The following is a 15,431-nucleotide window of genomic DNA, read 5'->3' on the forward strand; positions in this document are numbered from 1 at the left end:
TTATATTGTCGTTATTGCGCAAATTTTTTTTTATCATGTAAAAAGATAGAAAAGTTGCACAATGATAATATATTCTGACCAACATTGTCATTAAAAGTTAGAAGAAGAGCCTCGGTATATCCTAATAATAATAATTCAAATTTGTAAATGTGATAAAGAAAATTAGATTGTTTAACATTGTTGAGACAAAGAGATTTATAGTTGAGTGGATTCAACTGATCATTTTAGCTCCAAAAGATTAATATAAATAATACAAAATACATTATGTAAAAAATTATTTACGTGATAACCGAAATATGAGATACGTGCAACAAAGACGCATGTTTTTTTCAAACTCGCAAGTATCTATGAAATTATTTCTATCTATAAGTATCTATGAATAATTTTATTTATTCAAAACAAAGCGACGGTAGATGCGCCATGCAATTCTCTGTTTATTTTTATTCGTTTCATCGCGTGAATCGTTTTGTTTTCAACGCAGATGCATGGTGTGTTGTGTTTTAAAAAAATGCCTGTAGTTGCGGCGTAGCTGCAATGAACTTTGCGACGTAATTTAGCCCCGGCCAATTGACTCTTAATTAGAACGCTTGGGACAAATAACTGTGATTGTCGGCATAATGATACCTTGGTCGCGTTTCATGATTCATACGATCGCATTCGACCGACGTGCAGCTTGCGTTCGTCGCGACGCACCGTCGACGATGGAATCGTCGGCACGTGTTCAGAGAGTCTGAGGACCGTAAACGTTTTAACCGTTAATGTATATTTACGCTGATCAAAATTTTCACCTGCCTGCTGAGAGAATCATACGCGAATGTTCGGAACTACAAGACAAGAATGCGGGAAATTTTTATCAATTAAATCAGATAATTATAAGCTTAACTGAATTAGCAAACGAAAACCAGATTCTAAAAATATCTCAAGTTAAAATGAAAGATAATTAAAGACAATCGATAGATAATTAACTCATAACTCAAACTTAAATAACGTAAGTAAATTAATGCATTTTTATTGTAACATTAACAGAGTTTTCATTTTACAGAACATTTATATATTTTTTAAAACAATTCAATATTATTCCAACTCCTTCTCGAAGGCTACAAATTTTTATCAATATTCCTTGCATTCGCAAGAGAGAAAGAACGATTTTGCTAAAATAAAAACGTAATTATATAGATGTGAAAATAATTTTGTTAGGCCAAAATAATTACAAACTTAAGCATAACAAACAATTTTGCAAAACAATGTCAACAATCTTGATCACGACCAACAAATGAGCACAAAAAGATGTTTGATTAATAATTATTTAATGTGTCTTGAAAAATATAATATACGTTTCGACTCACAGAGCCTTCATCAGTACAACTTTAAATTCCAATGTATAAAACTATGATAATAATCCGACTCATCCATAAAGGCGATCACTTTCATATAATTATACTTGTAGCACACCATATCCGCAATTACTTGTGGTCAAGATGTACATTTTTTTTTTCTGCAAAAGTTTTTTTACATTTCAGCAATCAATTTAAGCGTCATGTGGGTATAATTATTTTGATAGTTCAACAAAATAATTTTTCAATCTGTGTCTATAGCTAAATTTTTTAATATTTCAGTAAAATCATTTTTCCCATGTAAATTTCTTAAATCAGTTCATTTCTTAAGATAGTCTATGAGTTAATTGATGTGTGAAGATGCTCCTTCCGCGGTCATGCGAGCGATCGTCCCGAGAAAATCGTCAGCACGCGATCGGTCCTGAGACTTCTGAGATACGTATCAAAGGTGATTTATCGCGATGCACATCGACTGCGTATACCGGCTATACGCGCTTGTAATAGTCACCGAGATAGAAGAATCCTACCGTTACTACCTGGCCGACTCATGTAGAGGCGTAATCGGCGCCGACTTTGCCAAGGGCAGAACACCTGCGAATTGTGCAGCCTAAAATCAAGCGCGATCGAAAAAATGGGGCAAAAATGACGATTACACGCGCTTTGTTTGCATCGCCGAAGTTGCTCAAAGCTACAGACGATGTGTAAAACGCATCTTGTAAGATAAAAACAATTTTTTTTTGTTAATAGGTGACACAGGTGCCACACTGTAACACAGTGAATTATTACATCCTTATTGTTTGCCAATATTAAACAAAGATGAAATGATCGCTGTGTGACTTCTTCTAAAAAAAAAAAAAACCAATTATCGAGCTAATTATATTGTATATTTGACGAAGACGTTAAATGACAGTCGCCGCTAATTTATTAGACAGCCACGAATATTTTCAACGTGCAAACGTAATATTCGTTCATCGATATATTACGAGTAAAAAGCCAAAAATACTTTTCTTATAACGACGAATTGGAATCGCGTGCGTGGATTCCGAAAGATTCGTGGTTACTAAAATATTCGGTCCTCTGCGGAGAGTATTAAGGCCAGTTCATCAGGGCAAAAGACAAGCATGCTCTCGAGGAAACACCTGCCGTGGCCAGCGGACGCGTGGCGTGCACGAGAACACGCGACGCGTCTTAAACGGACGGTCGAACAAAAAATTAGGTAAATGGCAATGCAATTATGACGCAAGTAATTTCAACGTTGCTACCGTTCGCCACAGCCAGATTTTACGAGCAGATGCTTTCCGCGTTCGTCCCAGCGTCGCGTCGCTCTATTTCGATTTATAACCGTCGTTGTGAATAAAAGTCTTTTGAAATCAACACAAAATTTTGAAATTATTAATAAAGACCATTGCTGTGTACGTAGAGAAATATCAAGAGATATACTAAAAAAAACTTATTGCGTCAACTAAAAATACCGAACGATCATTATTGATCGTTACTTCTTATATATAAAAGATTAAAATTTGTAGACGTTTCAGTAATTATGTTTTATTTACTGATGAAATACTTGACTTTTTTATCATTTTTTTATTTTAATAATAATTTATTCGCTTTTAATTAATAAGAAACATTGGTACTTCGAATATTAATTGGAATCCTGATCGATTCAATCAGAAAGATACAAATCAAACACTTATAGTTGACATTTCGTTGGTAGAATTTTCAACTTCCATCAACAATTTGGATCTTTGAAATTTAATGGAAATGAAATATCATAGTTTTATCTTTAAAACCTAAATTTAATACTTTGTCGACTAACCATATTAAATTTGTCGAACGTTCTAATTGAAATAACCAAGAATTCTATTACGATAACCAGAATTTTAATTCATACGATCAAAATTCATTTCGTTTGTACTTTTTGTTGATACAACCAACATTTTTCTCAATATATATATAGATACAAAGAAACTACTCGAAGCGTTTGTCATTTCTCATACACAATTCGACTACACAATTCTACAAGGATTACTCATATATTCATCTAGCTTGGAACAAGTATTAAATGTAACGATCGATAATCTCTTATCCAGTTCTCTCCACGGACGACAAATAAACCATCGCAAAGGCAAACACGGGACTACCACGTACAATTTACTCGATCCATCAAAATCCATGACATCTATATACTCGCGTACAAAGGCAAACTCATGATAATGTATCTGCAGGGAAGCCGAGAAGGTCTTGTCGCGTCGAACGCATTGGTGCATCGGACGCTAATGAGATCGCACGATACATAAATCGTTTTTTTCTACAGCGAAACGATAAGCGCATTTTTTATCTCGCTTCGTTCCGTTTCGCCTCTCTTTCAGTTGAAACGCCGAACGTAAAATAATAAATTTAAAAAAAGGTTTGTTGTCAAAAATTGAAATAATTTTATATTTTTTTTTTATTGTTTGTAACGTGTTATTTAAGATAATGGATTCTTAGCTTGCGTGTTATTTGTCGATGTCCTTCAAAAAATATTTTTCGATTCCGACTCAATAATCTTCCCATGTAACGAAGTACAAGAAGGTTAATCGTGCACTTTCGTAATAATTAATGACCGCGAATTACGGGCTAAGCATAGACGCTAAGATAGAAGCATCGCGTAATAATATATTTCTTGACAATGACAACTGTGCGATAAAAGAAGCATTGCGATCGCAAACGTGGAATTACCACGTACAATTGAGTCGATCTGTCAAGCAACCGTCCCGCCTACCTTCGAAGGTGGCACGGTAATACGGCAATACGAAAGTCAAGAGGAAGAAAGATGGAAAGAAGTCGAGAGGAAGAGAGGAGCCAGAGACGAGGATCTTGCATTAACCCGTTGAGAAAGATAAATTTTTTTCTTTAGCTATAAATTATAGCCCTCGCGGCCTATTACTTCTACTGTTACGCCTGACAAAAATCATGGTCTCTCATTTCCGAATTAAATGGCTAAATGTTATGAGTGCCATCGATTACTCGCATTACGACGGTATAATTTAATATAATGAGAACCGCGCGCGGCCGCGTGTCAATTGCCGCGCATCGAGCCTTGATACGAAAATGAGATGTTATTTTCCCTGCGTCGAAATTATTCCCCGCGGTTCTCTATTTTCTATCGGTAAATCATTGCCCGCAATGAATCTAGGCACCGCCCCAATAATTTACGCACTTCGTCATCACCGATGGTTAATTATCTCGTAAGCACGTTACCTCTTTTCACTTAATGTAAATTGAGATAGAGCGTCAATAAAAAAGTTTTCCGATATCTAATTATTATATGTAATATAAAATCCAATAACAATTTGTATTATAGATAGTATATAGTAGCGTCTCCGCTACATATATTTAAAATAATGTTCCTCCTATATGTATATAGAATTATAATATGGAGATTCGTATACAGAATATACACATTTTTAAAAATATTTATATTTTAAAACGATTACATTATATACTTAGCATGGCATACGATCATTTTTACCATAAACATAATCACAATGCAATAAAGTCTAATATTTAATATTAAATTATGACGACAGAGTCCAATCGTTAGAATTGCTGAAAAGCTAATGATTCTCATATTAAAATAAAATCAATTAACATTTGTAACTCCGAGAATAAATTCAATACAAATAAAACGTCTCCGCGGTTATTAATATAAATTATGTATTCATAGTAAATTATATATATAGCGATAAAATACAATTCACTTATACTTATCAAACAAAATTAAGTTAGAAGTGTACGTACAATTTACACACTTAACAACCGTGGAGTCACATAAGCATTTTATTTACATCGAATAATTCTGGCGTGCTGAGTTTTTTTTCCTAACAATAATCGAGACAAATTGAGAAATAAATCATTTGACTGGGAATGTATGATGAATCGCCAAGTATAATTCAGCCGATCTTTCGAAAGGGGAGCAGCTTGCTTCGCGAGCCCGAAAGCTTCTCGATAATACACAGCGGCGATCCAAAGTTGAGAGTCTCGTATTAACGTCGTCAATGCACCATCGGTAATTAGTTCAGCTGCAACGAGCCACGTTGAGAGACGCGTGCCCTGTGTTGCACTGCAGCTGCACCTGTCGCTCGACGGCCGATGCTTTCATAAATACAAGCCACATTGAGCACGCGTTCGACGTACGAGCGTACCAGCGACAGAGAGTGTCGATAAAAAAGAAAGACCGTTATTACGTCCGATACGAAGTTTCAAGTGCATCTCGGTATATGCATAATTTCGTAACTTGAATAAGCCTGATTTATAGGGGAAAGGCTACATTTATTGGCTCTCGCGCCCTGTTATTCACATTTTTGCACTCTCAAGTTGTTGTTTCGTGAATACGACAGTATGTCAACTTTCTGAGACAAATATACTTTGAATTCGTGGTAAAAATATTACACGCGATCTATTTTATTAATAGATTTTTTTGTTATATATCTTGTGTAATAAAAAATAAATTTAAAAATCTTTTTGCAGATGTAACTTAATTATTGCAATAAAAAACATAAACAAACATATATATAGTATCACTTGTTTAATTACAAACTTTTATTAACACGCGTTTTTTTTATGTTGATTGATAGTGTTAGAATCTTAAGTATGATTTAGGCAAATCTTTCTCTTTAATTACGTTAAGCTGCTTTAATATTACATTTATTCCTAATTTATGCGTAGCATTAAGGAATCAATGCGATATTATGTACAATGATAAATGCGATAAGCAAACCCGCATCTAGTGATAAGAATTACGATGATATATGCGATGGGCATTATATGTACATATTCAGATATATCTGCAAATACGCACTTATCTAAACTTTCAATATGACTTTATGATTGCTAAATGCATGTTTGCTAAAGTTATAAATGCTCTAATGTCGTATAACTGACGTATTAATCAATTTGATCAACTTTCTCATTTATTTATATAGTATAGACTACGAGTTAAACGATAACGCAACAGATCAGCAATGCGCGAAAATCTATTTTTCTGCTGATCGATATTGACAGCAAGTAATAATGTATCATTTAAAGAAACAATATAATTACTACTTTCTGCATTATAATTGGAAACAGAGTTTAATACAGTTTTTAAATCTATGCGAATATGTTTCATATAAGAATTGATTGCGAAGTAGTATGATTGGCCAATACATTTCTATTTTTTCTAACATAATAAATGTATTTTAATAAAGATAAAGCTATAAAATCACGACAAATTAATTATATTTATTGTAAATTTGAATAAATAAAAATAACTCCACACAAAATGATTTTTTTAATTTTGCATGAATACTATATACGCTTTCTAATTCCTGCACTGAGAAAAAATGTACTAAATTCTAATAACTATTTATTTGAATAGTACTAGCTGAATGTTTATATTAAAAGTAGGTATATATTAAATATTATTATATTCATTTGACCATTAATTATAAGAATCATTAATTATAGGACTATTAATTATAAAAACCATTAATTTGATTAAGTTATATTTTTTTATTTAATAAATATTTATTTTCTGTAAGTAAATATTAATTTAGTACCATTCGAACAAATATTTATTACATCAAAATTTAGTACATTTTTCTTCAATGTACATTTAATACGCGATTAATTTATTCAAATATTCAAGCAATATTTCAAATCTAATATCGATGAGCGCGAGCCATAGTCGACCGGAAGTCGTTTTTCCATTGCCAAGCATCACCTGCTTGGGAAGCGTCGAAGAACATTTATTCCCTAATCAGTCTTCGAGGTATCCCAGGAAGTTTCGCACCTGCTGCCGCGTGTTGCTTTTCTCACAACGAGAGCGGAATTTTCTGCGATCGTCCTTACATTTTGCGCACATGTTGATAAACCGGTAGTTCAATTGACGAGTTCTCCAAAAATGGAATATACGACGACCACGCTTTCATGATCCCCTTTCGCGCGTCGGTCAATTAATCGGGCACACCCGGTAAACAGAAATTACTTTCGTCCGCAACGTCTCGAAACTTTCATGACACAGCATTATTATATGATATAATTATGGAACAATGTCGTCATATATAAGCGTACACGTCTTAATATTGAATCAAGTTTCTCTGCAGATATAAATAATTTCTATTTTGTTTTTCTACATAGGTATTCTACGTGTCTTGTAAACTGAAACGTATAAGTTATTTATTAGCTTTCAATTTTTAATTGACGAGTACAAAAAAAGACGTATTAATTTGTATAGGAAAATTAAAAAGAGCTTGCCTATTAAAGCAAAATGTGTACTATTTAAATGTACATATGTTACTTATGTGTACAATTTAAATGTACATATATGAGTGTATTAAAAAATGTCATTAATTTTTGCTTTATTGAGGTGTGAGATGATGAGAAAATAATATAGAAAGTTACATAGAAGAAGAATGAAGATTGATCTAATTAGCGTGTAAACCGTCTGTGTTCCTAGATTCAGGTAGACCAGTCAGGCGCATCCAGACGCTGATCAGGCATAAAATCGCGATTTAATAGTTTCCCTGCACCAGGACGCTTCGAGGGCCTGAAAACACCTGCCGCGGAACCAATGAATTATAGGTGCCGCTTCAGGAGCAAAGATGCACAATAATAACGCGCTGAATCGAGAGAAAAGTTGATCGCAGTTGATGCAATATCTCAACGCGGTCATCCAAAATTTATCTTTTCTGTGAGTGTTTACGTTTAGTTATATTTATATGTTCTACATAAATTTTAATGATTCACAGTCAATTATAAATCAAATATTAAACAACTCATTACAGTTTTATTTCTTAATATACATTTATTCTTAATTTTACATTCTGATTTAAAGAAAATTCTAATTTTATGGCTTTTTTCCCTCATAAAATATCATAATTAAGAAAATCGCACAAATTATCAATACAATTACTTATTAAAGTAATTTACTAATAATTATATGTATCTTTCAATCGCGACAAGGCAATTTATTAATTTTTATAGGAATTTTTTGTGCGATTTTCTTAATTATGATATTTTATGGGAAAAAAAAGCCAAAAAATTAGAATTTCTTTTAAATCAGAATGTAAAATTAAGAACAGATGTATTAAAAAATAAAACTGTAATGAGAGATATTTTCATTAAACTTCACGCATAAATTTTGTATGCAATGGAGGAAAGTGTTCTCTCAAAGCTATCATTTTGTTGTAAATCATGTTGCTGATCGCGGCGTATAAATATTACATTAAATTACTGCGTTAAATGCTATCCTCCGCTCATTACTGATTACAACTCCCTTCAACGTAATAATATTCTAACGATTAAACCATTTTCTGCTATTTCACTGCTAGGGGTCTTGATGCAGTCGGGTAGTGCAATCTAAAGATCTTCCATCTACATCACTACTTTTCACGTATTCTGCCTATTGCGTAGCCACGCGCGCATTCTATTTTTTAATTAACCACCTACGATTATCTCTATTAATTGGATGCTACGAAGGAAGTACAAGAAAATATATTGTAGAAGTATACATTGAAATCAAACTTGAGAAACACGCATATCGACGTAAATAGCAATACGTATAATTAAAATTATACAGTAATTTAAACTCCGTGTTATGCAATTTAAACTCTATATAGAAATACATCATAAATTTAAAAAAAAAATGCCAATAACAGTCTCAACATTAGATGAATGTGTATATAAACACATTTATGATTTATTAAAATTATATATTAACAACAACGCATAACTTTCATCAATTATTTTCCGCTGTAATGCTACATAAACAAATAACTTTTCATTCTTCCACGATAGCTCTTACGATTTTTAAATCGCAGTTTCTACTTCGACCAACAGTTCAATATGAGCAGGTACACAATTACTTAATTAGTTTTCAATTTCCAAAGATTCGAACATCCTCTTCAGTCGAAATTTTGACGTTTCGATTCCGCCTCTACTTTTCCTCTTGAGCTCTGCCTGCCCATTTTTTTTTCACTTCATCGCGAGAAGGGATTTCATCATAACCCGGTCCGTGCTGAGACCCGGGCAAGCCGGTGCGTCACTTCCGGTTCTCTCGAGGGCGCAGAAAAACGTCGTTTCCCAAGACTACCTGGTCCGGCCTCGCGGTAAATGAGTTTTTTATCTGGCCCGAAGTAAATTAGATTAGCGGAGACATGCACCGGCCGTATCTCGCTTGCTTTCGCGCCACGTACGCGCGCGATGAACCAAGCGTATATTATACACAGCGCGAGGAGGAGAGACATGTACGAATGCATGTGATGGTACGGTACGATGTGCACTAATGGTCCGCTTCATTCCGGTACACTTTGTTGTACGCTACCGTTGTATGCATCCGGTAGTCAAATACAATCGGTATTATGTCAGTTTTCTAATATAGACACACAATATAGTATAGGTGACAACGTAAATTAGTAAGCTTCGTGTATAGCAGTAAACAAAAGAAAATAGCCGTGTTCGATTAAAATAGTTAGCCTGATCGCCAAGCGAATATATGTGTATATGTGAACAGGATTATTGGTTCTTAGATCCGATCAATCGCTCGGTGAATAGACTAGCAACTTTGTCTGGCTTGAACACAACCATTATTTCTTAATACATAATATTTCAATTAATTAAGAGAAATAACATTCTGATATTAATAATAATATCTCAACGCTCCTACAAGATATCCCAAAGTGAAAAGTTGCTAAAAATTATCAGTTGTTATTTTTAAACGTTACTAAAGGGACGAGAGAAAAAATTTTTTAATAGAGAACATTTGGACATTTTATTTTTCTTATTCCCTACATACGTTTAAAAATGACAGCTGATTAGTTTCGGCAACTTCCTGTAAGATATTCTGTAGGTGTTTCAAAAAGGAGAAAACAAAGGTGAGAATGCCGAACCGTCACTATTAACGCATGCCATGTTGAGCGTAGAACACGTACTCGCGAGGCGGCTTTCAGTACTCGTGACAGCTTCCTGCGCCACGTGGAAAAAGTGTGAGCTAACGCGTATACACGCGTGTAGGTGGTGTGTTCCTCTGCCCGACACGACGGTTCAACAAAAGCACTCGCCCGACTTTACAACCGACTTCCCGTTGTACACGCTCGTTGTTGCTTGTCCTTCGCGGACGACCGTACGTTACGCTGTCGCGACGCCGCGGCAAAACAAAGGGAAAACGCGAACTTGGATGGCGCGAGGAATTTTTTAATGTCTAAGCCCTGCACCTCTTTGTTTATACGCCGCGAAGCACGCGAGCGCGGTAACGGATGCGGAAACTTCGCCGCGGAAATATGATTTTATTGCGCGGATTTGAAGCTGATTAAATTTAAGAATCCGATTTAGCATTTTTTCGCATAAAAATGAGATAAATAAAATGAGATTAAAAGATAATTTTTTTAAGTTCTAAATTACCTCCACGTTTCTCATTTATTTTATTAACTTCTTAAACGGGTTAAAGTTAAAGCTTATGTAATAGACTACACATTTATAGATATGGTAGCTGGAGACAACACATGAAGAGCAGAGATGTGCGCGATGTATTACCCTCTCCGCCATACATTGCATAATTAAACGAAGAAATGTGATCAATTATTGCCTTCTCTTATTAATATTGTCCTCATATCTTCAGTAGAGACAGTTCGTTATATAAGTCTGTAAATTAAAATTTTGTTTCGTTGCGGAAATCGAAAGTCTGAAGTTTTCACACACACAACATCAATAAACAAAAAAGATCATATTCTTCCTCGAACTTGAATGGGAAATTCAAACAAAAATATTATTAAACATTAAGGACCTGTCTTCTTCACTTATTTGTATCAAAAATTTTTCAGTTAATTTTCATTTAATATTCTCTAAGAATTCTGAATCACTGATATCAATCCCAAGCAATCAATGAATTCACAGTAAAATTCAACTAAAAATTCAATGTAAAACTAACTTAGCTCATCTTGCTTTAATGTATAAATTCCATGATTTTCGAACTGACATGCAAATATTGATATTTTAATCATACAATGTTCAAATTTCTTTTTTTTTTTTTTTCAATTGAATTTCACTGATTTCCCAAGTACAGCCACCGATTGTGAGTAATCAGTGATTATAAATCAATAATTTAGATTTAGACTGCTTTTCTTTTAGTAGACACAGTAAATTATTACATCCTTGTTGTTTGTCAACGTTAAACAAAGATGACATGATCACTGTGTTACACTGCGTCGCTTGCTGGAAACCATGCATAGTTGACACAAACGTCATTTTATCCTCCTTCAATGAAAGAAAGAACATTTATGCCGATTGCGAAACAGAATGACATTTGTGTCTCCTAAAAGAAAAGTAACCTTAGAGAGAACCTATTTTTTCCAACATCATTACACATATACAGATGTGATTTTCGGCGAGAAACCTTCGCACCTATGCATACGGCGATAGTTAAAGGATAAACTTTTCTTAAAGAAAAACAGCAGTTACTCTCACGCCCAATTATTACGGTCCGCTTAGTGCGAGAGTTTTTAACTTTAATCTGATTAGAAGGTGGATTAGAGTCGACGAGATGCGAGGTAGCGGACCTTTCTTCGCTGGCCTCCTCTTGTAACGCGCTTCGCTTTCACAAACACCTCGCAAATAACACTGTATCGCGTAATTGCTGTTAAAACGTCCACGCATTAACGATCACCCCCTTTGTACCCCCTTTGCCTCACCCTCTCGGCTTCCACCGATGCCAATCACGTCGCTCGCGCGATCATGACGGAGCCGCTAATTTCAGCGACGATGGGACACGCGTACTTCTCTATTTTCCGTGGCGAGTAATTAAATTTCTCGCGGGGTCGTTCGACGTCGCGACAACGCGTCGAGCCACCTAGCTGTCGGATCACGTCGCTTCACTCTTTCCAATCCTCTCGCCAACCTGCCTCCGCCCCATCGATGGATTTGCGCGAGGGTACCGACCTAATGGGACGCGCGTCTGCTCTATAATTACAAAGATTGCCCACTATACACGCGGGCCAAGTTGTATAGTTGTATAGAACCGATACGGAGGCTCTACCGGATGATCGTCGGCTCCACACACATTGGAGAAGACGCTCTTACGCATCGATGTTGCAGATTGCAGGAACGATCGTATTTTCATTTCGATCGAGAAACCTCGGTGAAAGCTCGCTGTCAGCAGTGAGATTTATCGGGAAAATCAGTGATGATCCGAACTGATACCTACTCAAACACGTTGTAGATAAAAAAACTTCTGCACAGTTCAGGAAGGAACAGTTTTGTTCAAAGTAAAAATTTAGTTAAATACAGGTCTGACAATAATTTTATTGGACTATCAAAATAATTATGTGTAGGACGCTCAAGTCAGTAGAAAAACATCAACATTTTTTGCAGCATTGCTTGAATACCCTATATTTGATGGTTGATGGTTCGACAAAATTATTTGCAATCCTATATCTAGTGAAATTTTTAGATGTACTTCGACCGAAATCTTTCGAATGATTAAAACTTCTGATATTGATATAAAAAAAACCTTGGTAGTCTACATATTTAAAAAGAAACTTTGTTTTCATCACTTCTCTTTTCCACCCGCAATGATTACGTTCTTGTGTGATGTAACACCGGATTATTGCTACGATCATTACTGCGATTTCATCTGCAGTCTCGACAGCGAACATTGCACCGTAATGCATTATGGAAATTTTCAACGAGTCGCGTCTTTGGTTTTCTGAACGTCGGCACGTGCCGCATGAAAGATATACGCGATTGTCCACAAGTCGATCGTCTTGCAATACATACAATTGATATCACCTGCTGCCGTCCCGAAGCGTGCTTTTCGTCGTCATCGTTGTCGAATCAAGCTCGAACTGACCGATTACATCGCACAGCCATGCATCGTGTTTTTTGTCAGATAACATCGGAGTTTCCGCCGGTTTCGTGTTGCTGACGCTCGAAGAATACTAATAAAGAGCGACGCTGTACGATGAACAGAAATAATTGTAACGTATTTCGGAATGATGATATTAAACGTGTGTGTTACCGATTGTAAAAGCATCTAAAAATATAAGCGTATTTGAAATTATGGAACTTGATTATTGTGAACATTTTCTATAGAAATTAATAAATTCAATTAATTAATAAAACGATCAAAACTTTCTGAATAAACAATAATAATAATCAAGGAGCAAACGTTAGTTGTTATTGCGAAAACACTTTTTATAAATCACATGTCTTATAATAATAGACGTTTCGATCTTTCTGTCGGATCGTCAATGTTCAAAATTTTAATTTAAACTATTACATCTGTGAAGAGACAATTTAAAATAAATATTTAAATATTATTTAAAACAGCAAAAATACATATCTTAAGGAAATGCTCGCACATTAATTCAAAATAATAATATTGCAATCATCTCTTTTAATACGGAATACCACGATTGTTCGCATATCCAAATTTTCTATCAAATTATATAATTAAATTATTAAATTAACGTAGGTGACGAATAGTCTCGAAATGTCTCGAATGTCTCGAGATCCATTAGATCGCATTTTGATATAAGTGTTCGAGATACATCGCTCTTTCTTTCTCTACCATCGGTTGCCCTAGAAGGTACGAGCCGACTGTTCGCACAAGTCAATCGGCCATAATTCGTACAATTGATATCACCTGCCTGTGTCCTCGAAGACACTTTTCCCTTGTCGAGACGAGAGGGCGGTGGGCCGGTCTGCGACGCGCATTACGTTTTCTCTCTTTCTCCCTTTTCCCTTTCTCTCTTTGCCTACGCGTGTTAATGCGAACCCGCGGCACGCCAGTTACACGCGTACGCACGCGGTCGCGTGTGTGTACACGCGGACCTACGGTGATCAGGTGAGTTCGAAGATTCACCTGCTGAGCCAGGCAGCTGCGCAGGTGTATTCCACTCTGTTTTGTGGACGGTCGTCGTACGTGCCGCGACCGATCTACATGTATGTAGTACGCGTGTCAAAAAGCCAGAAGGCCCAGTACGTGTATACGGGCAGGAGAATTCACGGGAAGAGATTAACGTTGATTAACGAGAAATAGATTTAATGAGAGGCGTGTACACCAAAAACGCGAGGTCGCTCAATCCGCTCATTTGAGTAAATAACTCTGGAATGTTTGAGTAAGCGAAGGTTCGATACGAAATGACCGCAAGAGCCAGAAAAGATCTCGGGAAAACACGTTTTCTTAATTAACATGGAAAGAACGATTTTGCTGTATTAAGAGAAAAATTTTTGATAATTTGTAACTGTAATATTTTACTGTAATTATTATTATTGCTATAATATTGGTATAATATTTGATGCTAGAATTATACGATATTGGTTATTAATACTAATATTACAATGTAATAATAATAAATCATAATTATAGTAATATGTAATTATAATTACAAATACCAAAATTTTTTTTTCAGTGTAAAGTGTCTAAAAATTTAGCTAAATACAGATCTGAAAATAATTTTGTTGGATCATCAAAGTAGTTGTGCTCAACGGTTGATGACAAAGCTGCAAAAAGGTTCTTAGCAACTAGTTTGAGTGTCTTACATAATTATTTTGATGGTTCAAACAAAATTTTCAAATCTATCTAGCTACATTTTTAGATACAACGAAACTGTTCTTTCTGTACAATCGCTCTTTCTTACATGGAAGAAGTGCATCTGTTCGCATGAATGATGTGACTAACATTTTACAAATTCCCTTTTATTAAACTCTGATGAAGCTGATACCAAAATCTGTTACTGACGACGTCACTTAACTTATATTAATCAAAGAGAGCATCAATTAATTTGAAAAAAATCGAAATGGCATAAATCTTAAAAAAAAGTCCTACTAAACATATTTTAATAATTCAAATTTGCAAATGTAATCTGAAAAAAATTGAACTTTTTAATATTTTTGACAAAGAGATTTATAATTGAATAGATTTAATAGACTCACCATCAGCTCTGGAGAGTTAATTAAAGAAAAGATGGCCTTATTAGATAATAAATTTGGAGATCCTTATAGCAAAATAAATGCATAGAAAACTTATTACAAGACTTACTATCTTTTAATTACGTTGACCATCAAATTTCCAATTCAAAT

At 34.9% G+C, this 15,431-nt stretch overlaps 1 long non-coding RNA gene across 1 annotated transcript in view; it reads right to left on the reverse strand.

Annotated features, from left to right (window-relative positions):
- LOC147909150 (uncharacterized) overlaps positions 1-14,928 on the reverse strand; it is a 32,389-nt gene extending 17,461 nt beyond the window's left edge. The window contains exon 1 of the long non-coding RNA XR_015545783.1: positions 13,125-14,928. This is a non-coding gene — a long non-coding RNA (uncharacterized LOC147909150). The remainder of the gene's footprint in view (positions 1-13,124) is intronic.
- Positions 14,929-15,431: the final 503 nt, after the last annotated feature.

Source organism: Acromyrmex echinatior, chromosome 7 (assembly GCF_024713525.1).
Source record: "Acromyrmex echinatior isolate Ae372 chromosome 7, ASM2471352v2, whole genome shotgun sequence".
NCBI classification, from domain to species: Eukaryota; Metazoa; Arthropoda; class Insecta; order Hymenoptera; family Formicidae; genus Acromyrmex; species Acromyrmex echinatior.